We start from the raw sequence: 26,015 nt of genomic DNA on the forward strand, positions 1-26,015 counted from the left end.
GCTAGCAGTGTGGGAGAAGCTTTTCCACCAAACCCCTCCCCATTGCTTATCTAATGGTTATTGATGTTAACTGGTCTGTCTCTTCCAATATCAAGCACCCCAAAAACACACCTACTTGCTTATGTCATTTCAGCATAACCCCCCCCATATTTGCATAACTTTAATGCCCTAGATACCACTGTACATTATATAAAAACAAGTGTGTATGGTTTGAAAAATAATATTTATTTCTTTTTGCCAAGTTATCCAGCAACACATTGAGCAACCTCAGCAGCTGGAAGCCGTCTGTGGAACAGAAGAAAACCTAGAAGAAAATAATGCTGAAGGTTAGTATTGTTCGTTCATGTGAGTTGCCTTAAAGAACTTTTTTAAGTTATTTTTTTTCTTTTTTTAGAATATATAATACTGGAGACAGTTGATTGTCCAGATTTCCTGAACTGTGCTGGAAATGAAGCAGGTACATTTCTGTGCTTTGGAGTGTTGATAGTCCAACAGAATAAGGCTAACCTGGCAAATTGTGTGATAACTTTTATGTGTCAGTGTGTGTGTATGTTTCTGTTGGGTATGTTGTTAGTAAGAGTGTGTGTGTGTGTGTTTGTGTGTGTGTGTTTCTGTGTGTGTGTTTGTGTGTGTGTATGTGTTGAGTATGTATGTTAGTAAGAATGTGTGTGTGTTTGTGTTGGATATGTTAGTATGTTAGTATGATAGTATGAATGTGTGAGTGAGTGTATGTAAATACTGAATATTGTAAACTATCTAAAAAAATGTTTTAAGATATTTTATGTGGTTTTCAATTTGTTCAAATAAAGTTTGGCATTTTGTTTTCATACATTGAAATCTCTTGTTTGTCTTATTTTTAACATATTGAATACTGACCTGTAAAATGAAGGGTAAGATTAAATGTCTATATATTAAATATAGATTAAATGTGTATAAGGGTAAGATTTAATGTCTATATAAATCATTTCAATGGGTCAACCACAAAACACAGAAATATTACACCAAAAATACTTACCAGGAAGCTAGGCATAAAAAATCCTGAAAGACTGACAATGATCCATTTTCTGTACTTTCTGGTTTTTGCTGTGAAAAAAAAAAAATATTTTCAATAGAGAAATTACTGCTTTACTCATTCTGCAATTCTCAATTCTCAACTATTCATCAAATAGAATTCAATAATAATACTGTTGCCCTGGTTGGAATCCATGCCTTCAACCTTTTTTATAGGGAACAGAACAACTAACACATTGCAGGTCAAAGTACATGTATAAAATACAGTATATCCAATAATAAATGAAGACCAATTGAAAAGTTGCTTATAATTGGTCATTGTAAGTTAACTTCAAGGTGAACAGACCCCTTTAAAATGCATGTATATATGAATGGATGAATAACTGAATGTATATGTGAATATGCTATCCTTGTATATTAAAGATTAATAGCAACATTAACGTTGCGAATATTCACATTAAACACATGCGTGCAAATATATTGTCGCAATGACATCATATAAGACTGCTATGCTTATGTGCAGAATGTGTTTGTAGCTTATTCGCACATATGTGGCGACAATTAGCAGCGGTACTAAAGCGACTTATCACACGTGTTGTGTTGCGAATAATTTTAAAATCTGCTGTGCGCACGAACATTTAGTCGCAATGCAAAACTATTGCGACTATTCGCAGAAACTTCATGCGTGTTAATATTTTGTCGCGGTGACGTCACGCGTTCACGCGCCGTGCACGTGCGTCTTCATATGCGCAATAGCCATGGCTGGTGTCAGTACATTGTCAGCTGAGGAGGCTAGGTATTTGGCAAAATATTTGCTTGGACATCAATATGACACCCAAGCACTGGGCACGGTAGGGGTGCATGAGAAAACTTGCGCGCAAGATGCGTCGTAAGTTTGAGCTCAATATAGATGTGCGAAATATTCAAAAAATCTGGTCAGACCTGAAACGCCGAAACCACGCACTGATAGCAGAAATTCAAGCAGGTAATTATTTCTAAATATTAATGGATGCCCTTGATATCAAAAGTGTGGTTAAAGGAACTTGCAAACATTTTGGACAGAACTTAAAAGATGCAATCATGCCCTTATTGTAGAAGCCCAAGAATGGAAAGTTTTTTAAATAATTGTTGGATGGGCATGTGTGCAGAGATAATTCACCTTTATGGCAACTGACAGAATGGGTAATTCTATGCAATGTTCCAATTGGTATACAATGTATCTAGAATTTAACTTTTTCCTTCCTGTTACCCCAAATGGTTGCTACATGCCCCCATTGTTATTGCTATAGTATGTTTGTACGTAGGCCTCTCCTGTTCACATTTCAGTCTCTTATTCAAATTGATGCCTAGTTGTTATGGTAATTTGGACCCTAGAAACCAGATAGTTGAATTTGCAATCTGAAGAGCTGCTGAATGAAAAGCTAAATAACTTTAAAAACTTTTTAAAAAAAATAAAACCAATTGTAAATAGTCTCACAATATCCCTCTCATCATCTATAAAGGCAAACTATCACTTTCACATGACAACTTATTAAAAAAAAAAAATAACCAATTAACATTATCTTGTATTATTAATTTCTAGAGCTTGCACCAGAAGCTATAGAGGCAGCTCCACCAGAAGAGGAAGCACCAGCCGCTGCAGAGGATGAGGTTGCTGGAGAGAATGCTGTAGAGGGTCCGTCGGGCCAGTGCTCAAGGCAACAAGATGTTGGCACCCAAACGGACAGTGAATTTATGTATTTGCCATTGTTGGCTGACATCCAACAAAATGTTAACAGTGTCATAATCTGCCTGGAGGAGATTAAGGCAGATATTGCTGCCATAAAGGCTACAAAAGACTAGCCGTTGCATTGTTGTTTTTTTTGTCCTTAAAACATAATGGTAACGGATCTCTACTTCAAGGTGAAGTTGAAATAAAACTGAATATAACTGGAAAGGGTAACAAATAGGTTCCCACAAAACTTGTAAACATATGGAAATCGCATTCCAACAGGCAAACGGAAGAGTTTGTAATGTTGTTCCTGAAAAAAAACCAATGTAAACACAATTACATGTGTTTGTAAACACTAAAATATACTGATCAGTCAGGGCAATGACACACAGATTGTTAAAGATGCCCTGTATTTCTTTGTTTACTGAATAATACAATAACCTGCTTGCTTAGCTTTTTAAAGCAGCAGTCCTAGATTAACTGCTTCAATTTGTGCCATGTGGCCTATCTCTGCACCATTCATTCAAAACATATATAGATATATCACTTTACATGTCCAAAAAACTTACACTGGAAAAATGATGTTATGAGATGCGATCTCACACGTTTCCCTTCATCACTCGAATCTTGGGAAACTGCAGGGTAACCGGGAATTTCAGGAGGAAGTTCCTCATTAGTTTCCAGATTCACTCCATGGTCTAAAGCAACATTGTTCAGAACCGCACAAGCCTGAATAATCTGAGAAACAGTTTCTGGAGAATACTGCAGGCATCCACCAGATTTTGAAAGACACCGGAAAGTAGATTTGAGGACTCCAAAGGTCCGCTCAATAACTCCTCTTGTCTTTATGTGAGCTGTGTTAAATTTTACTTCTGCCGGTGTCCTGGGATTAGATACAGGAATTAGAAGCCAGGGTTTACTTCCATATCCTGCATCTCCTGAAATGAATATGAATAAAATGAATGATCCTATACATATATGGATGCTTTTTGATAACAGTCATGCTACAGCAAGCACTGTGCAATAGTGTCCACACATGGGCAGATTTGCTGTGATGACTACTTTGCCATCTTATCTGCCTAGTATGAAGAGCCTGGCTTATGAATAGGAGTGGGCCTGAATAGAAAGATGAGTAATAAAAAGTTGCAATAACAATACATATGTAGCCATAGAGAAAGTTTATTTTTCAGATAGGTCTGTAACCCTCTTTTGAAAACAAGAGTCATAAGAAGAAGGCAAATAATTCAACAAATGAACAGCACAAATGAAGGCAAGTATTTGACTTACCAACCAACCAGCCCTCTGGCATGAGTCCAAGTTGAAAACGGTCAAACAGAGCTGACTGCCGTAAAATGTATGAATCGTGACAGCTCCCGGGAAAACCAGAGTGAATGCTCATAATCCTTTGATGGGAGTCACAAACTACCTGGACATTCAGAGAATGGGTATGCTTCCGGTTTCGAAATTGTTCCTCAGTAGCATGAGGAGGTGTTAACAAAATGTGCGTGCAGTCTATTGCACCAATGCAATTGGGCATGCCTCCAAGGTTATAAAAACCAGATTTAACTTCCTGCCACTGTTCTGGAGTTGATGGAAAGCAGACAAATTTTGGGGAATGTTGCACTATGGCTCTTAATACGGGTTTCAGAAGTCTAGAAAAAGTTGAGCGACTTATCCCAATCACCCTTGCAACAGATGGCTGAAAATTGCCTGTAGCAAGGAAGTTCAAAACTGCCAGCAATTTTACTATGCCAGGAATGGCCTGTGAGCGACCTGTCAGTGGCTCAAGATCATGAGCTATACAAGTGTACAAGGCAAGAATAGCTTGCCTATTCAGACGGAATAACTCCCTGACATCAGTGTCACTCAGCTCTTCTAGTGCAGAGCGTGGTCGAAACTGTCTAGGCTGACGAAGCCTGTCTCTCCTAATCTGTCTTTCACCTTGAAAAGATGCTGTAGCAGCAGCCAAAAGCAAAACACAAAACATTTCTCCTGTCTCTTATCTCTTCTCCTGTCAATTCTCTCTTCTCTTGTCACTTCTCTCTTTTCCTGTCAGGAATGGCAGCAGGAATTATGGGTAAAACAAGGTGTTATGGGATATTTCATGTCCCTCCCATTGAGAATTTTCTGGCGAAAAAATAAGTTAACGCCACCATATAGATGGCGGTAAAATATTGCGAATATTCTTGCGTTAATTTTGTCCTTAAACCATTTCGCTGTTTAGTAAACCAGGCGTTAATGTGTACGCAGCGTTATTTTCAGCGAATGCGATAACTGGCGAACACATATTCTTGCGCAAGAAAATTCGCAAATTTATATTTACCGCAGGTTAATAAACTCGCGAAAACATATTTGGCGTTAAATTTGTCTATATTTTGTGTGCAAATTTTTACCGCACTTTAGTAAACGGACCCCTCAATCTGAAAATCCGCCATCTCAGACCTGCCTAGGTTGTATATAAGTCAATTGGAGAGGTCCCTATACTATTTGGAAGTTTCTGTGCTGAAATTAGTCCGAAAATTCATACTTTTCTAGAAAAAGCCAGAAAAAATCATGTTTCGTGAAAAAGCTTGCTCGATTTTATCAAGATTTTCCCAATCAGATTAAATCAAGATTTTTTAATAATAAATAAGTTCAAATTGTAGTTTGGTCACACTTTTTTAAAATAAAATCTCAGAAAAGTTTGGATTTTGATAAATAACCCCCATACATGTACAGTTACACACACACACGTATATATATATATATATATATATATATATATATATATATATATGCCTCCAATGTCGATGATCGATAAGTGTCGGGTGCTGTGCTGTAGTTGAACAATGTGCAGAAACAGAAATTTGCATGCACACCGAATCTTCTTTTCTCCAAAAGATTTATTAGAATACAAAAGCGTTACATCGTATTTACATCGACGTTTCAGTTGTGCTCTACAACCTTTATCAAGATGTGTTACTTTTATATCTTTCTATATTATACATCATTAATTGTCTTGAACTTTTGGTTTTAATGTAGCTTTTGTATTTTCAGTAAGTAGTGCATACAAAGTAGCATTTTAACATTTTCTTCTTTAAACTAGACTCTAGTTTTACTCTTTTAACACTTAGGGGACTGTTTCAGTAGATAACTTTAGGGAAGTAACACAAGAATATGATCCAGCAAAAAAAGAAGTACAGGTTGCTGGAAATTATAATAAGCAAGGAGTACTGCACCTTTAATAATCACTAAGCTGTCACACGTGATGCCTGCTTAAAAGTCAACTCAAAGTCAAAGAAACAGAATCCAGAGATACTGCTGCCTCTGATGTGTATTTACAGTTCTGTGCTAGTTAGGGAATTGAGCTTCACCTGTTGCACATAAGTACCTGTGTTTTGTAACAAACAGATTGAAGAATTCACCAGCCACACATTAAAGGCAGATAAATTTGCCTTGGAGTTCTGCTGCCTCCCATCCCTCTCTTTTTCGTGCTACTATAGAAACTTTAGATACAACTGAAGGTATGAGATCTGCAATTGACTGTACTAAAAATCTTACACACCAGGCATGCTGGAGCAGTACATTTAAAGCAGTTTAAACAATTTAAAAATGTAAATGGTACACACAGTTATGCATTTTTGGATATTGAAATCTGGAATTTTGTTGAAGCTACTCTCAAGATTTCTGGAATTTTTATTTTTACTGTTACTTGAAATGGGTTGTCTGCTGAATTTTGCCTGAAAAATGCACATTTTAGCTGCAGCTGTTAAGTGCTGAATTTTTCCCCTATTTCAGTGAAGATCAGCCATGCAAAGACATTCTCTTAAAAATTTTGCTGAACTTTAAGCACATATAACCTGTTCTTAAGGAGTGGATGGTTAAATAATAACCCTGCAAGGACAGAAATGAAAATATCTAGTGAAAATAGTTGGGTTATGAAAAGTAACTGAAAACTGCTGCAAGAGAATTTATTCTAATGCTTTGGTCTTTTACAAATGTTACTTATAAAAACTATTAATAACTTGTATATGTGTTGGGACCAATATGATGCTGGAAGATCGAAATGCTACATCATTTTCCTCTACCCAATTCATACCTAAAGCAACTTACAGAAAAATTAAAAGATGTTACCGCAAAGGTATGTGTGTCTTTTTTTCTTATTCTTTTATCAGTAATAGGTTAAGGTAAAGGCAATGTTCCACTTTAGTCTGCAGTTTCCGATTATGATTGAATTTGGAGATTAATTGGTAGGGTATACCTTATTCTAAAATATATTTACTTTTAAAATATACTTGAATTTGTTTGTCACTTGTGTCAGTTGATTTCTTTAATTAATTTGGGGGAAAACCGTTGTGCCTTTAGCTGAAGTTAAACAGCAGTAGTGGGTAATAAAAGAGGCACTGATGCCAGGCAGTGCGGGGTCCTTGATCAGTTATATATCAGTATATATATATATATATATATATATATATATATATATATATATATATATATATATATATAGTAGTACGAAGAACCGGCACTCACGATACTGAGGTCATCTATGCCTGGGTGCAGTCCTCGATAAGTAGAATCAGTGGAGATGTTAGAGATCGCACTCGCAGGTCTTAAGAGTAATAAATAGATTTTTATTTGTGGACAATCGCTGATGTTTTGGCTGATACAACAGCCTTTCTCAAAGTGAAAAGTGAGTCAAACAAACGAAAATAAATACACAGTGGCAGAGGAAGTGACGTGCGTGTGACAGCATAAGTAAAAGTCAACATACGTAAAAAAGATGTATCTAATGCAAAAGAAAATAACGAATGAATGAAAACTAAAAATCAAGTGAAACAGACAGATATGAAAAAGTGACTGCAACAATAAAATTAAATGATAATTGTAATGAGCAAAAATCAGAGCTGCATTAACAAATGTATGCGCTCATGTTAGTTACTTTACCCAACGCTTATGTTACATTCAAATATGTAAAAAAAACCAGAAACTATGTATCAAACGGGAAAAAAAGCTAGGTGCAGAGGGGAACTGGGAACGCAAGACACAATGTAGCAGGATATCCCACACAAAGGGGCAGATTTATTTTTGTGTGAAACTGGTTTAAATTAGTTTTCATTTTTTTAAATAATTTGGCTATGATCATATTTATGAATATGGTTGAATTGGGTGAATTTGATCTAAACAGTTTTATTTTGAATTGTTTCAATTCAAATTTAGTTTTTTGCTCCTGATGCTGCTCCTCCTCTAGCTGTTGCTGCCTTTCCTGCCTAGCAATAATTGCTAGGTGGCAGATTATAACTTCTTACTCTCTTTCAAACTAAAATAGCATCAGGTGAGGGGTTTTATTGGTAACCCAGCATTCCATGCAGCCTTTAACCATTTTTAAACCATAAGGATAGATAGCCTAAATCAAGTTTTTGAATATTTGAATTATCGTAGTCTCTCAGGGAACTCGGCAAGTCAAAACAGGCAAAAAAATGGGTTGCTAAAAAAATTTGATAGAAATTTGATCTGTAATTGAAATTTCTAATTCAAGTTTGGAATTTACTTATTCGAATTTCGTGTTCAAGATTCATATTCTAATACTCGCATTGGCGAGTTCTAGTTAAAAAATTTCGAAAATATGAAGGACAAACTTCTAACTTTAATAAATCTGCCCCAAAATGTTGTGAAAGTTCACAATACGCAGAAGAATAAAACACGTGCAAAGAAACAAGAGAATCCTGGTTTAGGACCATACAGTCTAATTAGACTATACAAGATTACATAATTTTCAACATCTCTGATGCAAAGAGGCTGCATATGACTGCAATATGTAGAGCAGATTTATACTAGATCTGCTGCTCAACCATACTTCAGTCATTTGCTGATGCACTGCACATTACAGCATGCTTTAACATGTTATGAAATATTAAAGAATATTGGCAGCAGTTCAAGGCAGAGTTGTATTCTTAAAGCAATATTGCTCAGTACATTTTTTCCCACATTTCTACATGGCCGGTGACCCCATTAAAATGGAAACAAAATTAATGGACTGTGATATTAAGCGAGCAACCCACAACACCGCTATCTGGAGAGTCTGGAGACGCACACAATTGCTTGACCTGTGTCGGCAAACCTTATCCGTTCCAGGGTCATCGGTCCCATTGGCCTGATCTGACTGTACTGTGTAATACTTTGTTGGTTTTTTATTTGAGCAATGTGATCTTGGGTTAAACTTGGGATGTGCCTTTTTCTTCCTCTTTTTCCTTTTCTTTTTTTTTCTTTGTTCTCTCTTCCCTTGTTCTCCTCCTCACTAACAACCCTTCTCCCTTCCCCAACGGTATACTTGGTTATTCATAGAGGAAACTGTATGTTACATGAAAATATGCTGTATACCTGATCTGCTTTACTCTTCTCTTTGGAAAATAATAAAGAATATTTGGAAATTAAAATGGAAACAAATCTGTGTACATCTCGCTTCATGTTCTGTGTTCTTGCAATTGAAGGTAAAGGCTTTATTAGGGTTATTTTCAATGCAGGATGCATTGTGCTGTGTGCTAAATAGGGCACAGTGGGCCATATTTTTTTGTGCACTTTGCACATTGCATATATTTTGGCAGCATAGGGGTGGGTGGATGGAGGCACGTAGACATTTCCCACTCACCTGAACTTGCACATCATTTAGACATGTAATTCTCAAGTTATGGGACATCATAAGGCACAGCCCTGTCCTCATCAACCGCCCTCTAGTATGTTGTCACTGCTAATCAGGCCCGGACTGGCAATCTGTGGGTTCTGGCAAATGCCAGATGGGCTGCCATAAGATGCCATTGAAAGTCACTATTTAGTGGGCTGGTGGGGAGCTGATTGGGCCTCTCTGTATTGGAATGCCAGGGCCTATTTTGACTCCCAGTCCAGACCTGCTGCTAATATTACAGTTATGAGAGTTAACAGCAGGATGAACTAAACGGTTTTGGTTAAAGGCCATTTGTGGGGGCGGTGATTATTTCAGTTGGGGGGTTTCCCTGAACCTTTCAGCTTCGGTTTCAGCTCTTTGGCTGCTGTTGATGAATTACTTATAGAGCGATGGGGCAAAACGTTAATTATTACAGACTTCCCAGGCTGGACTTTTTTTCTCCTCTTCTCCTGTTTATGATCCAATTACTCTGTCACTCCAGTTTCCTTTGAAGCACTATCGATTGGATGAACTTTCTCATGTATGGATGGGCAGCTAAAACCTTATCAGGCACTGCAAACAGAAAACCAATTGCCATCCCGCATAATCTTTAGATACATACAGCTGAGGCATGCCTTCCAGACTCCATTTCAGTCTAGACCATTGGATATAACTCAATCCTCACTGGAGCACTACCTTAGGCAGCCTGAATTAAAAAGGTAACCACTTGGATTTACACCATACTCTTAAATGCAACGGACTCTCATTTAGACAGATTAAGAGTAAAATGGGCGGCCGAAATCCCCCGGAAGGGGAGGCCTAGAATGGGGTTATAGAGCAATTACCTGAACTAACGATATCAAACAGGGACAGGTTGATCAAATTTCTGCACCAAATCTATCTTACCCCCCCACAGATTAGCCAAGATTTACCCAGGTACCCCGGACAACTGTTATAAATGTGGGGTGGAGGTAGGCATCTTTTTCCATGTGTTTTGGGATTGCCCCCTCATACAACGCTACTGGCGTAAAATCCTGGACTTCTCCAAATGCTATACTATGCAAAAAAGGATATATTATTAGCATGGAAAGATACTGGGCCCAGCACCCTGAATCGGTGGAAACAGCTAATAAATGAAATACTCCCCCTGCAGAAAGTGATATATTTGGCCAGAGGATGTCCGGACAAATCCCAGGCAATATGGGGTCCTTGGCTTGAGACGCTGGAAACGGCAATCATTGCGCATCAACAGTCACAATAACATGGTTGTCTATCTATCTTGGTTGGTCATAATCAAATTTCCCCAACTGTAGTGCATGCAAGTGACCACAAAGAAATGCAGTGTATTGTAAGACAATTGTTTATTTTCTTCTTTTTTTATGTTAATTGTTTTGTATTGTCACAAAATATTCAATAAAAACAAGTTAAAAAAAAAAGGTTCAGATTCAAACAGATAAGACACTCTATACTTCCACAACACCTACACCTTACAACAAAATCACCTCCCACCCAGATAGAACCCCTTTGGGGTTCCAAAGATCCACCTCAGAGAACTCTCTCTTACTTATACGTATTCAAAACATTAAAATCTCCCTGAGCGAATCTTTTAAAGTTAAATGGAAGGAAAAATTAGGTCTTATGATAGCAGAGGAGGACTTTGAAAAAATCCCCCTGGGTTTGTTGTAAAATACAGGAGCTGAACTACAAAATCATGAGCAAATGGTATTGAACTCCAGTAAAATTATATATACAGATATACAGAACATTTCCTCCTACATGTTGGAGGTGTGATAAAAATGTAGGTACCCTATCTCACATCTTTTGGGGATGCTCAAAGCTGTCTAACTACGTGACTCAGATAAGGGATCTTATTAAAGATATAACGATGCAGAGATCCCAAATGAACCTTTGAACCTGCTGCTTCATCACACCACCAGATCAATACAGGCATACTGAAAGACACACCACCTAAAATTGAGGACTGGCTGCACAAGGTTTTGGAAAATAGATAGGTTTGAGAGTTATAAGAGTTCATCCACACAAGAAACTCATTTTCAAAAATGGTTTTATTGGCAACAGTTTAAGGAATCCGATAAATATAAAGCAATTTTACAGCCATAAATTAGTTTATGCAAGACGAAATAGATCGATCAAACACTGATTAGGTCTGGCCTGGATGGTGAGTTCAGATCTCGGCAATCCGATTTGACATAAAAATATCTATACCAGCAAGAGGTTTTCTTTCCTTGTCTTTATTCTTCTTTCTGTCCTTTCTCTTCATATCTTTTTACTATTTTCTCGATTTATACAATCAGGATTGGATGCTACTACCATATACATATATGTTATTCTGGTTTTGTAAATGTAAGGAATAATATGTAAAATATCTTTATATTCTGTTTTAATTTACATCTTGAATGAAAATATTTCTCTATTTCCATACTTTTAAAAATTTCTAATAAACTTGAATTAAAAAATAAATAAAATTTGAACTGCTGTTGTTGTTCTATACTTGTGATTTTTGCCTACATTTAACACTGGATATCATATATACCATGTAGTGAAGATGTCATAGAAGCCAATAATTTAATTAGATATTTTTCTGGGGAAATTACTACTTACTCCTAATGCACAAGGAATACTTTCTAGTGTGACATGTCTCCCTTTCAAGTATAGGGATTTTTTCTTTAATGCAGTTATGCTGCTCCTTGCAAGATACATTAGCAGTTGTTCTCTTGAGGTGATAATATCTGAATGTGGACAATAAATAGCCACGACTAGGCCTTTCATTTAGGCATTCTTCAAGGACACAACTATGCCTTCTCCGAGGGTTAAACAGCCCATTTCTTTGTGCATTATATACCCATTGTAATGCTACCGAATGACTGTTATTTAGTAAAATGGTCAATGATAAATACTTGCATGACTCACCAGTGATCAGGTTGTTACTGGGTTTTAATTTGTTTTGTTTCCTTGACGGTGACTGTAGAGGTCAATAGATTGAAAAAAATCATTATGTCTCATAGGTCAAATGTTTAGTAGCAGGAGGGCCCACCGACACCTGGCCCACTGGGAGTTTTCCTGGTATCCTGGTGGGCCAGTCCGACACTGTGAGAAACACACCACCTTTTATATGCTTTAATGATTCTGGCATGAACCTTTGACGTTGAGGGCTTTCTTGATTGAAGAAGTGTGTTCACCATCTCCTTTGACCCAGTCAAGCTGTAAATCTCCACCTCTGTAGGTCTTTGTGAAACTGAGAACCTTGCCCCAGAAGATCTTGCGTTAATGGAAGAACCTAGTGTTCCCCTTGACACATTTCCATCAGACCTGAGAACCAGCTCCTTTTTGGCCAAAAAGGTATTATTGCTATCACTGAAGACTGTTCCCGCCTGATCTTCTTCAGAACCCTGCCGATCAGGGGAATTGGAGGGAAGATATATGCCAGTCTGAAGTCCCATAGTATGGAGAATGCATCCAGAGCCCAAGGGTTGTCCTCCCTGTATAGGGAGCAACATCTGGTGGTCTTTGTATTGTGGCGTGTTGCCATCAAATCTACCACCGGTACACCCCACCTGTGGATGATCTTCAGGAATTCCTCTTGGTTCAATGACCATTCTCCTGGGCAAACTTTGCCCCTGCTTAGACTGTCTGCCAAACAATTGTCCTTCCCTCGTATGTGCATCGCCTTGAGATCCTGTAGATTGTTCTCTGCCCAGATGAGAATCTTTAGGGCCTCTGTAAGAAGAATCCTGGACTTTGTACCTCCCTGTTTGTTCAGGTAAGCCACAACTGAAATGTTGTCTGACTGAATCTTGACTTCAGAACCCCTGATCTCTGACTGGAATGCTTTCAAGGCTAGGAATACTGCTCTCAACTCTCTGAAATTTTAATTTTAGAAACTCTATCTTGTAGCCTTCTTTTACTAGGTGTAGTACCCATGGATTGGTGACAAACAATTTCCATTAGTGAAAGAAAAAAGTTAATCTGCCTCTCACCTCCAAACTTCTGGCGTCATGAGGAGAATCAATGTCCTCCTGAAGTGCCCCTAGTTCTTCCTCTTGTAGCCCTGGCCATTCCTTGTCCTCTGTATGACTGAGGTCTGTCCATCTCTTTTTCCCTCTCTGTAAACCTTGATTGACGAGTTCTGGGCGGTGACCTTCTGTGCTTATGAAAAAAGAAACTTCTACCACTTCTAGCTCTATCTTGTGGCAGAGATTTCCCTTTCTCATCCGACAGTTTTTCCATCAGTCTATCGAATTTAGATCCGAACAGATGTCCAGGTTCAAAATCCATATTACATAGATTTATTTTAGAGGTAGAATCTGCCCTCTAAGGTTTGAGCCATATGGCCCTTCTAGCAGCGGTAGCAAGCCAGGTAAGTTTTAATGACTCAATAGATGAATCGCCTAGGAATTCTGAAGCTGCTTTAATCATGCTTATATCTTTTAAGTGTTCTCTAGGAATCTTTCTTTTCACATCCTCTTCCAACTGGACCACCTAGTTCCTAAGGGCCCTGGAAACCTCTGATGCTGCAATAAGTGGTTTACATTGGTTAGATGATGTGGAGTAAATGCGTCTAAGAGAACATTCAGCCTTACGGTCCATTACATCTTTAAGAACGGACCCATCTTCCGCTGGAATGGTGGTTCTCTTAGATAGGTGACCCACAGCAATATCTACTTTTGGAGGTGACTCCCAAGCTTTAGCTTCCTTGTCAATTGGGAAAAGTGTTTTAAATCTCTTATTAATTACAGCCTTATCAGGGTTTTTCCACTCAAATTCCATGAGATCTTTAATTATCGGATGCACTGGAAAAACTTTCCGCTTTTTCTGAGGCTATCCTTTATCTGCCTCAACAGACAAAGTTTTCCCTTCTTGATATTCAATGGCAGATCTAACAGCCTTAATAAGTTTAGAGACTGATTCAGCTTGAAACACTGCCATCTCTGTTTCTTCCTCAGAAGATGAATATATTTCATCAATGACTATAAACTCCTCTCTCTGAAAAAGATTGCTGAAGAAAATCCTTAATCTCAAACTTGGCTCCTAGGTTCCCTATACAGTGCCCTAATCCATGCAATGTATCTATCTCCCAAACCAAAGTTGCTGAGTGTCTCCCACAGATAGGGCCACTTGACCGTATCAAAAGCCTTGGCAGTGTCCAGGGAGCCCACCGCCCTGCTACCCACATTTTCATGTTGGGCTTTGATGTTTGTGTATAAACGTCTGATGTTAATGTCCATGGCCCTCCCAGGCATAAATCCTGTTTGGTCTGGGTTTACAAGGTATTGGATTACCCCTTTAAGTCGGGTGGATAAAACTTTGGCAAATATCTCAATATCTGCATTTAGCAGGGAGATGGGCTGGAAGGATTAACACAGATGCCCAGGTCTACCTTGTTTTGCATTTTGATATTACAAAAATGTGCTCTATGGGCAATGAGATGACGGGAGCATATAATGAACGAGTTGCTGAACGGCGCAAGAAAGCAGAAGCCATGTTTAATCAGGAGGGCAGCGATAGCTTTCACCTGACCGAATCTAACATGTTATGGAAACTAGAAAAATTAATGATTAAAGAATTACGAATTTGGTGGGATACGATAACTTTAGAGAAGTACATAACTAAGGAAATGATCCCCAGAGGACTCTGAATTAGAAAATATCCAGCGTATGAAATTAAGGATGTGGACTTTATAAGTAAATGGAATAGTACTCTAACAAGGTGTTCATTAGAACTAATGCAGCTGTTGGTTAATCGTAATCAGGATACTTTGAATGTGGAAATACAAGAGATGGAGGAACAGTTTAAATCACCCGTGGCGGGACACATAAACAATCCTGATAGATATACAAAATGGGAAAATGATATAAAGTTAAAATTGTATAATAATGAATTAGAGATAGTAGCCAACAAAACATCAAAGTTCAATAGAGACAATGGTGATTATGAGGGGAATCGTGTTTATTACAAACCCAATAGGGGGCAATACAGAAGACAGTCGAGATCTATTCTAAAACCAAAGGAAATGAACAAGAAACATGTCAGCTTTACTGATACTGATTATGCGGATAGTAGCTTCGAACAGTCTTCTGTCTCCTCCCTGTCTCTCTCTTCTTCCCACAGCACACAGGAACAACGAAATAAAAAAGCCATGGAGATTTTTTCCGGGAAAAGACAAAGTACACCGGGGGAGTTAGAGAGGAACAAAGGGAATCAGAAACAGCAGCGCCCGGACTACCAGGGTCAGGATATAGGAAGACAAGGAGGGGGAAAGGACAGAATGGACACTGGGGACAAGAAATATCCACTGAGGGATCGAATCGGCAAGAAACGGAGTGTAATGTATTGAACTTATCTGATACTGCATTAACTCACGAACAATTGACACTCCTGGAAAAGGGTCTTTCGTTTAGTCCTACGTTTAATTTTGGTGTGTTTGATGTGTTGACAGATGTGAGTAAATTTGTTAGGAAATTGGTGTTACGTAAGCACTTTGCACAATTACAAGAAAATGCAAATGAGGGAGACTATGGGGCCACGTGTTCGAATCTAGCATTACCAAGAGTTGTGAATGAGAGCCTGTGTGAAACAGTTTCGTATTTGGGATCCACAGAGGAGGGCACACTAAAATCATCATATTTTGTTGACCAAAGGGCTGCACATATTTTAGAAACATTACTTGTGGATAGTGGGGAGAGTACTGGGGTTGGAGAGAGGGTAAATTCCTTGACTATTAATAAGTGTCTAAATAGGAAATCCACCTTTTATCCAGTGAATAGTAGGGGAGAAATAGCTGATACCTTTCAGGAATTAGTGGAACGAGATTTGATTAAGTTACAAGACAAACGAAAAAGAGGAAGTGAACAGACAAACCTTACAACGGGCCAAAAGAAAGCATTACAACAACTTAAAAATAATAAAACATTAACATTTAAACAAGCGGATAAAGGGGGCCTAATAGTGGTTCTAAATACAGCGGACTATGAGAGGGAAGCCCTTCGACAACTAAGGGATAAGGACACATATAAGGAGCTGAGTTTCAACCCTACACATAAATTCAGAAAGGAGATTGAGAAAATAGCTTTGTATGGGAAGCAATTGGGTATTATTACCGAAAGGAATTGGAATACAGTAGTACCGGATAATCCACAAATACCCATTTTTTATCACCTCCCAAAGGTGCATAAACATGAAACACCACTTAAGGGGAGACCAATTATCTCAGGAATTTTATCCTTAAATGAAGGGCTGTCTGAATTGATTGACCTTATGTTACAGCCTTTGGTGAAGCGTCTTGGCTCCTATCTGAAAGATACGAGAGATGTGTTACAGCTCTTACATGGATTTGATTGGAAAAAACAGTATGGATGGGGGACAGCAGATGTAGTTTCATTATACTCCAGTATACCACATGAGAAGGGTATGATTGCAATCAAATACCATCTTGACAAATATAGTGGCTATAATGAAGGAGAGAAGGAGTTTATACTGGAGGCTATCCATTATCTGCTTACACATAATTTCTTTATGTTTGGTGATACTTTCTACCTTCAAACACGTGGGACAGCGATGGGGGCACGGTTCGCGCCCACCTACGCCAACCTGTTCATGGGTTGGTGGGAAGAGACCCACGTGTTTGAAGGTGAGAACCCCCTCTTGGAAAATTTTGTTTTATACAGGCGTTTCATCGACGACCTGCTGTTTATATGGGCTGGTGATGGTGAATTATTTAACAGCTTTGTGGAAAGTTTGGACAATGAAGCGCTAAACTTAAGATTTACCAGTCAGTTCAATAGGGAGACTATTACCTTCCTTGACTTATTGATACGTATTGAAGAGAACAGGATTGTTACCACAGTATATACGAAACCTTGTGCGGGGAACTCCCTTTTAAGGGCAGATTCTTGCCACCCGAGACATTTTAACAAGGGGATCCCGAGGGGGCAATTCCAGCGTTTACGCAGGAATTGCAGTACCGAAGGGAAATATATAGAAGAATCCTGCAAATTACGTGACAAATTCTTATGTAAAGGGTATGATATGAAAATATTGCAGGGTGCCTTCGTATCAGCCCTTAAGATGGAGAGGGGAGACCTGATTATGGGTGGTAGAAAGAAAAGTGTAAGGGATCGTGGTCAAGTAAGGAAAGTAGGAGATATAGCCCCATGGAAACAAGAGGACCAGAAAATCACTATGAGCATGACATATAGCGCTCAGTATAATCAAATCAGGAATATATTTTTGAAACATTTACCGGTGTTATATGGTGATAAGATGTTTAAGAAAATACTTGAACCAGGGGTTCGGGTGGTGGCCCGGAAGGCCCCTACACTTGGAATGGCTTTAGCGCCGAGTCTATTTAAACCGGACTCCAAGCCAAAAACCTGGCTTCAGAGCCAAGGAATGTATGGATGCGGATCAAAACGCTGTTTGACCTGTGGTGTTATTCAGTCATCTAATGTTTTTGAATGTAGCGTTACACATGAAACATTTCAGATAAGGAGCTACATAAATTTCAACACAAGTGGGGTTGTGTATTTAATCACCTGTAAGAAGTGTAGAGTCCAGTATGTGGGATGCACAATGAGAAGTTTAAAAAGCCGAATTAGGGAACACCTTAACACCATCAAGTCGGGCAGTGACAGCACCCCAGTCTCTAGACACTTTGGAAGCTGTAATAAAGGGGATCTACGGTTCGTTTCGGTTCAGGGTATAGAGAGAGTGACTTTGGGCCCAAGAGGTGGGGACCTACAGGCGAAACTGTTGAAAGCAGAAGCTAAGTGTATCTTTAAGCTATGTACGAGACAACCTAGGGGCCTAAATTCAGTATTTGATATCAGCTGCTACTTCTAAATATCAAATGTGAATATGAGATGTATTTTATGGAATCGCTATATGTTTACAAGTGAATGAACCTAAGTAAATGAATTGACTCTTTATATTAAGTAATTATGTCCGTACTGGCATTTAAAATTGCAACTTTTTTACCGCAATATATTTGTAACATTAGATTGAATGAGGGTATCTTAACGTATGTGATTAAATGAAAAAATGGAAAGCCTTTTGGAGATATGGAACCTTGGATATTTAATTTGCCTTATAGGGAATAGATTTATGTACGAATAAGAGAAATATTTACACATATATATATAAAGAATAATAAATCATAATAATCATGAGAATTAATTTTAAGTACAGAATTCATTGTTTTAAGTATAAAATTTATAAGATTACTGGTTAAATAAATGTAGAAATAAAAACGAATGTAATTAGAAATTGAATATCCAACGGATCCAAACATGAATAATGAACTGCTTGTTTTTTAAGGCACATTTATATTACAATTGTTTTAATATATATCTAAGAAATGTTTGAAGGATTAATTCACGAATGAATTGATTTGGGGAGGGGTTAAGTGGGTTTAAAAGGGCGATTGGCCAGGAGGAAATGAGGTCTCTGATGAAGTGCAGTGACACGAAACGCGTCAGACCTCATGGCGCAGGGTTACACAGTTTGTTAAAATGTTAAATCTTCAATAAAATCAAAGTTTTTTACCAATGATCTGAAGACCAAGCGATTCCTTGGGTGATCCGAAGAGTGCGTTGCCTAGAACTCTTGTGTGTGACAATTGCTCGCGAGCAAGATAGCGGGATGGTACCTGAGTCACCTATAGCATTGAAAAGTGATGCTAGGATAGGGGCAGATGTTTTGTATTTTCTTTAAACCACTCTAATGGGATGCCATCCGGACCTGGCGATTTATTGTTTGGGAAGCTAGAAATTGCCTCTGAGACCTCCTCTGCAGTTATTGAGGCCTCAAGGGACTCATTTTGTTTCTCTGACAGTTTGGGAAATGGAATTGAGTCCAGGTATATTCCTAGTCCCTCTGTTGGATCGCTTTTGGACCTGTATAATTCCCTTTAATAATCCCCAAAAACATTTGCAATTACTTGTGGGTTTTGTATTTCCACCCCAGAGGGTACTTACTTTGGCAAGTAAGGCCAATAGTTTGCCACTATTGTCTCCCCTATCGCACCAGGCTGCCCTTCTGTTGATTTCGAACTCGGAGTGTTTCTCTGTTAAGAGGAGGTCAATGGATCTCTGCGCAAATGCCATTTCCTGCCTATGCTGTGGGTCAAGCTGTTCTCCGCTATCTGTAAATCATGTTTGACCCTGTCCAGACTCTTCCCTGTCTTAATGCGCTCCTTTTTTTAATAATGAAATATAGGTACCTCTGGTCCATGCTTTACATGTGTCCCACAGAATTGCTTCTGCAGCAGTACATGCGTTTATCTCCTAGAATTCTACTAGCTGTGGGTGGAAACTCTCTTGAATGCTATGGTTATGAACCCACTTGGGGGCTAGGCACCAAAGGTTTGCTTGTTTTTAAACCAGGGAAGGCTAGGGACAAATGTTGGGGTGCATGATCAGAGCACACCCTTCTCAGATAATTGGCTGATAGGACAAGGCAGAGAGCCTCCTTATTTACTAGGGCTAGGTTGATGTGAGACAAGCAGATGTTGCTGTTGTGTAACAGGAGTATTGCCTGCTAGTTGGATGTTTGCATCTCCACGCGTCATGGAGTCCTGCCCCTATGATCCAATGAGGGAAGACTGAGGAGTCTTGGGGCTGGGGCTGGAGCCTATCTATGGCCACAGAGTTGGGTGATGCCCCATATCAGCGACAAGAAGCAGTATCTCATCTAGGAGGGCTATATTAAAAGGAGGTGGCAAATATACATTAATAATCATCAAGCATTGGTTAAATAGCTGGCATTTAAGAATGACATATCTCCCCTTAGTGTCTGACCACAAGTCCTCCACTCCCAGGCCCAATCCCTTCCTTGTGAAAATCACTACCCCTCTAGAGTGGGATGAGTATTCAGCATGGTAGAGACTTCCCACCCATGCCCGTCTCAGTGCTCTTATCCTTTGCCCCATAAGGTGTGTTTCTTGGAGCATACATATATCAGCTCCTGTCTTTTTTTTTAGGTAATCTAGGAAAATAGACCTTTTAATACGGTCATTAAGGCCGCGTGTGTTACACAATATTATTTGTATCTTTTGCTGCTTGACCGGCATTTCTATCTACTGATCGGATTAGCCAGAGGATCTGCTATGAGAAGGCTTGAATTGTGCACGCCCTCCTTGCGCATGTGGGCAGTGCAACTCACTCGCATTACATTTGTAAGACAATAAAGTAAATACCAGGATCTTGGAGCTGTGTCACAACACGTCTAGCTAGGTTGGCATCCTGTCCACACCCCCCTCACAGTACTGTTTAGTGAGCATGGGTGGCTGTGAAGGTGTGGACTCTTTGCCTGCTGCTGTTCTTTATGTATCTGCCAGGGTGGCAGCTGGTGCAGGGTTTTAAGCTCTTTCCCTTTGTTAGGGATGGTTCTGGGTGAGTACTCTGCCCTAATATGCCTTGTTCTGTTTGCTGCCTGCAGCACTTACGCCAGGGGCGCCCCCAGGGTATGACTATCATTCACCACCTCTTTTGGCTTCCCCTCAGTCTGTCCATCATTTGCTGTAGCCAGTTTCTTCCAGGATTGCATACCGTCGCATAAATATGCAAAGGTACCAGCCAGGGTTACCCTCTGTCCCCCCTCCTATTCGCAATATCGATTGAGATTTTTAATTTAGAGAGTGTTCCATTCATTTTAATCCTTACTGAAGGGGCTGTGTATAGGGTGAGGATCCATGTTAACATTTCTGGACCTAAGCCCAATATCCTTAAGGATTCTGCTAAGAAGGTCCAGTCCACTCTGTCGAATGCCTTTTCGGCATCCGTCGAAAGTATCATAAAAGGTATCTTCCTTTACTGACCATAATGTAGAAGTGCGAACAGTCTGTTGGTGTGTTATCCCTAGCCTCTTGACCAGGGACAAATCCAACCTGCTCTTGGTTTATAAGAGATGGAAGCAGGCCTTGTAATCTTTGTGCAAGAGTAAAGTTTTAGGTCTAGATTTAAGGGGGATATTGGTCAATATTCCCTTGGGTCTTGTGGATCCTTAGCCTTTTTGTGAATGAGGGTTATGTGCTTCCAGAGCTTCTTTGGGAATGGGCTTATCATTTGATATGGAATTTACTGCCTCCGTTAAATGTGGAATTAGTAATTCGCCGAATTCCTTGTAGTAGGAAATGGAAAAGCCATCAGGACCTGGTGCCTTCCCTGTTTTAGCATCTTTTATAACTTGTAGGAATTCTGATTTTGGGATCGGAGGTTCTAATATTTGTGTCTGTTCTAGGGTAATTCTACCTAAACCTGCTTGTGTTAAAATAGGAGTTAATATTTTTTTTCGATGACCCATCTTCGTGGGTCTGGAGGCTTTAATTTGCGTAGCTGGTTTCATTTTGTATAATAATTACAGAAAATTTGGGCTATTTCAGATGTGTCTTGTGGCCTAGTCTGTCTCTAATTGCCATAAAGTGGTTCTGCGTTTGCCGTTGTCTTACGCCGATGCCAGCAGTCTGCCACATTTATTCCCATGTTCAAAAAACATTTTTTTTGTTCATATCTATAGCTTTTTCTGTGTGCGATGTAAAAATGTCCCAAGGCTGTTGTCTGGCTTGTGTCAGCTCTTCTAAAGAGGAGGGCAGTTTGGATTATTTTGTGATTCTAGTGTATGTATTTTAGCTATTAATTTATTCATTTTGTCTGCTTTCTCCACTTTCTTTTTAGACCCTAATTTGATAATTTTGCCTCTTCTAACACATTTATGGGCTTGCCATAAGGTCCATTGATCCATCCCGTCAGTATTGTTTTCCCTAAAATAATTCCGTAGAGAGTTCTCCAGCTCTTTTTTAAGGAGGGGTCTCTAATGATAGAGTCATTAAATCGCCATGTTGGATTGTATTTGCGTATATCGGGAAAATTTAACGTGCAGATTACCAGTGCATGGTCAGACCAGGATATTATGTCTATTGCCACCTTTTCCAGTGTCGGTTTGTCACTATGTTTAATGAAAATATAATCTAGCCTACTATAGACATAATGAGAATAGTATGAGTAATCTTTGGTTGAGGGGTTTAGAATTCTCCAAGTATCAATTAGGATATTGTTTTTGAGTAAATTTTTAATCGTGGATAGTGTTGTGCGTGATAGTTTCGAAGAACCTGATGACGTATCCAATGTTGGGTCTAAAGAAACATTGAAATCTCCCCCTATAAAGGTCCCTTCTCCAAAATCATCCAGACATTGAATGAATTCTGTTAACGCTATTAGTTGCTCGATATACAGAAGCCAAGGTACATTTAATTCCATTTTTGTTTCCTTTTACAAAATGTATCTACCTGAGGAGTCTGATCTCACATCTGTAGTGGAAAATCCCAAGGTGTCCGCTATCATCACAGCAGTGCCACGTCTCTTAGATTGAAATGGTTTACTCACATGCAGGGTAGAAAACCCTTTAAACCTTAAATTAGGGACATGTCCTGCTTTAAAGTGTGTTTCCTGGACTAGCATAATCTGTACCTCCTGTCTTTTCATTTCCTGATTTAGCCTGTGGTGTTTGAATGGTGCCCTTTACATTTAGAGTACCTACTTTTACTTTAGCCATCTTGAATTTAGGGAAGATGAGAACTGACCTCCTCGGTCTTTGGATACAATGAGATTCATTTTCCGAGGTAAGGCAGCTAGGAGAAGAACAAGAAAAAGGACAGATCAAAGAACATGAAATTATCAAGAGCATTAAGTGATAACAAGTGGTATGAAAGGTAAAACACCTATACCCGTGTGGAAGTTGCCACACAGACATAAATCTCTGGTTCCCCTCTATTAGGGGTTGTGGGTAGCAAGGCCGAGGAGGGTAAACTCCCATCTCACGCTCCAAAGTCTACTTATAATAGTTCACAGCTAAAAAACAAACTGGGTGGGTATTCAACACATTTTAAAGTAGAATCCCTAAAACGTAACTGGGGTTTGCTTGTGTAAAACCTTAACGGGGGGAGGGGGTAGAGGGGTAATGGTATCATAAGCAAAAAAAATTAAAATTAGAAAAAAGGGAGGGCTTTCCCTATGATAGTATACAGTAATGATTTGTCCACTAATACTATCCCCATAGTTATACGGTACCATATCTGATCATTTGTGTGACCTCTTCTCTGTGCTGACTTCTGATTGGGGAGAAAGCATCTGTGATGAAAATCTACTCAAAGTCTTTTCCTCTATTTCTGAGGGGAGTTACATATCCATCTTGGGTGGTCTTATTGGATCTATGTACTGTTTGCCTCCGAAAGTTGAGAAAGTTCTGTCTTATGTGGTAGATGTTGCGTTGTTGTAGTGCGTTTTAGCAAAAACAAGGCTCCCTTCACTTAAGGGACTTCCTCTTGTCCTAGGAATCGCCATCTTGAATTCTTCAGGTGTATCTACGTGTTTTGCTCGTATATCCAGATACCGGGTCAAATCAGCTTAGCTGCTTGACACGTTTGCCAGCGTGGATGGGGGTTGTTTTTTATAGCTTTTACCCATCGTCGGAGGTTGTGGATTGCTGAATATCTGTGATTAATCAGAGCCCGTAACGGGAGCCACCTCTGAACGCGTCTGCTCAGCTCCGCATCACACCACGCCCCCAGCAGTTCAAATTTTGCTGTTAATACTCATGGTTGGTTGGTTTTGTTTGTTTAGTTACAGTAGTGGGTACCATGTTAATTGAAATAATGCAATGTGGGAAACTGCTATCCATGATACAGTATATGCACACACATCTATAAAATAATATAGATTTGCCCATACAAAAAATTAAATGTTTTCTGAACAACTTGGAGCTGTTGAAGTATCAGTTCTTTTGACATTTCACAGATCTGCTGTTTAGTCTGGTCTTTTACATAACTGGAATATGTGTATACATTACTGTGAAATAAATGTAATGAGAAAGGGAGGTACAGTATTTTGGAAGACTGGCCTTACTTTGCAGCATTTATTCCTCCTGTATACAAGGACAATGTTTATAGACAAAGCAATGCTAGCCTTTACAAAGGGGAGGGGGATACATGTATTTGGAAATAAATACACAGCAGCCCAGTACATTTATGACTTGGGGTCGTATATATATAGTATATATATATAGTAATTCTCCCCTCTAAGAGCAATATGCATGTTTCCGGCCGAAACTGAAGGCCACATTACTGCATTACTTAAGGGCTTTTAGAATGGAATTGCGAGGGAGCTCACTATAGAGTTCAACACAGACCTTGAATCTTATCTCTTATTGGATACTATTTGTAACATAAAATATCTAAATGAACAGCTGTTGCAGAATAAAATAGGAAATGGCCATACAAAATGTTACTTAGTATTGTTTTTAACCATTTTAACAGTGTAGAGTGTAGGAGAGGTTTAATTTAAATGTTGGTGCGTTTTGTAATAGTCAAAAGTGAAACACCGGATGAGTGTATTGTTTAAAACATGTGTAGACTAATTATGTGACATATACTGATGACCATGCTGACACGTCTATTCCAATTTGACTAATGTTCCCGCCATTTCTTTGTATTTAAAGCATTTCTGTAATCTCTGTCAGTACTTTGAGAAAGGCCTCTGAAGAGGTCGAAACGTCAGTCTCCTATGTGAATAAAAAAATTCTTAACTTTTCCTAAGTCCTGAGAGTGCGGACCTTATTTGTACTATATATATATATATATATATATATATATATATATATATATATATATATATATATATATATATATATATATATATATATATATATATAATCTACAGTCTGGTCATTTCCCTATGGGACCAGACTGTAAATTATATCCTTATAAACGGCGCGTTCTGACGCCAGAACGCGCCGTTTATAACTTAACGTGTCAGCAGTAGTCACTGCCGCATTCACCCTACAACTTTTCCTCCTGCCTGTGTGCCTCACTTCCGCCTTCACCCTGCGAGTCTGCGCGCTCTCTCACGCCTCCTATTAAGGTCTTGCTGCCTTTCCTTACCTCTAGCTTCTCCTTTAGTCTCCCACCCTCTGCTGCTTGCTCCCTCAGTGTTCCCCCTCCATGTCTAGTCTCGCTGCGTCTGTTTCTCTGTTCCGCTCCCCCTCCTCTTTCCGTCACAGCCACTCTGCCCCTCCCACACCTTGTTACTCTTTGCTCCTGATCCTTCTGCGCTCTGTCTGCCTGTCACTCGCTGTTCCACTCCCCCTCCTTCTCCAATCACGCTATCATGCTGTAGAAGCAGACAAATTATGAGATAATCTGCATTTTTTCAGATCCCTGTGTGCCATTAGATGAAGGATTCTGTTCCAATTACATCTTGGTTTGGTAAATTTACTGTCAAAATAAACATGCCATTGGTGAGCACAAACAAATCTCTGTTTTTCCCTCTACCCCTCCCACACCCTGAAACTCTTACTTGTTCTGCTGCTGCTTCGAACCTTCCAGGTATCAAAGTACAGTTTTCCCTCCCACCAAGGTTCCTCTCCAGTCTTGTGTGTCATCAATCTCCTCTCTCTCTCTCCCACTCTCTGTTCATCTCTGCTGTTGGCCTCCCACCTGCATCTTCCACCCTTCATGCCTTTACCCTTCTGTCACTTATTAAAGGGGTGGTTCACCTTAAAATTAACTTTTAGTATTTTATAGAATTACTAATTCTAAGCAAGTTTTCAATTGGTCTTCATTATTTATTCTTAAAAGTTTTTATATTA

The 26,015-nt window shown here is 39.1% G+C and overlaps 1 long non-coding RNA gene across 2 annotated transcripts; it reads right to left on the minus strand.

Annotated features, from left to right (window-relative positions):
- Window positions 1-204: 204 nt before the first annotated feature.
- Window positions 205-25,967, minus strand: LOC121399338. 2 transcript variants are annotated; one of them, XR_005964930.1, is made up of 5 exons: window positions 25,724-25,967; window positions 22,911-23,001; window positions 3,292-3,660; window positions 1,016-1,083; window positions 205-304 (listed from the first exon to the last, which is right to left on the minus strand). It is a non-coding gene; the product is annotated as an uncharacterized LOC121399338 (long non-coding RNA). The 2 variants fall into 2 exon arrangements; XR_005964929.1 differs by having other exon boundaries at window positions 25,309-25,967.
- Between the last annotated feature and the right edge of the window lie 48 nt (window positions 25,968-26,015).

Source organism: Xenopus laevis, chromosome 1S (assembly GCF_017654675.1).
Source record: "Xenopus laevis strain J_2021 chromosome 1S, Xenopus_laevis_v10.1, whole genome shotgun sequence".
In the NCBI taxonomy this organism is placed as follows: domain Eukaryota; kingdom Metazoa; phylum Chordata; class Amphibia; order Anura; family Pipidae; genus Xenopus; species Xenopus laevis.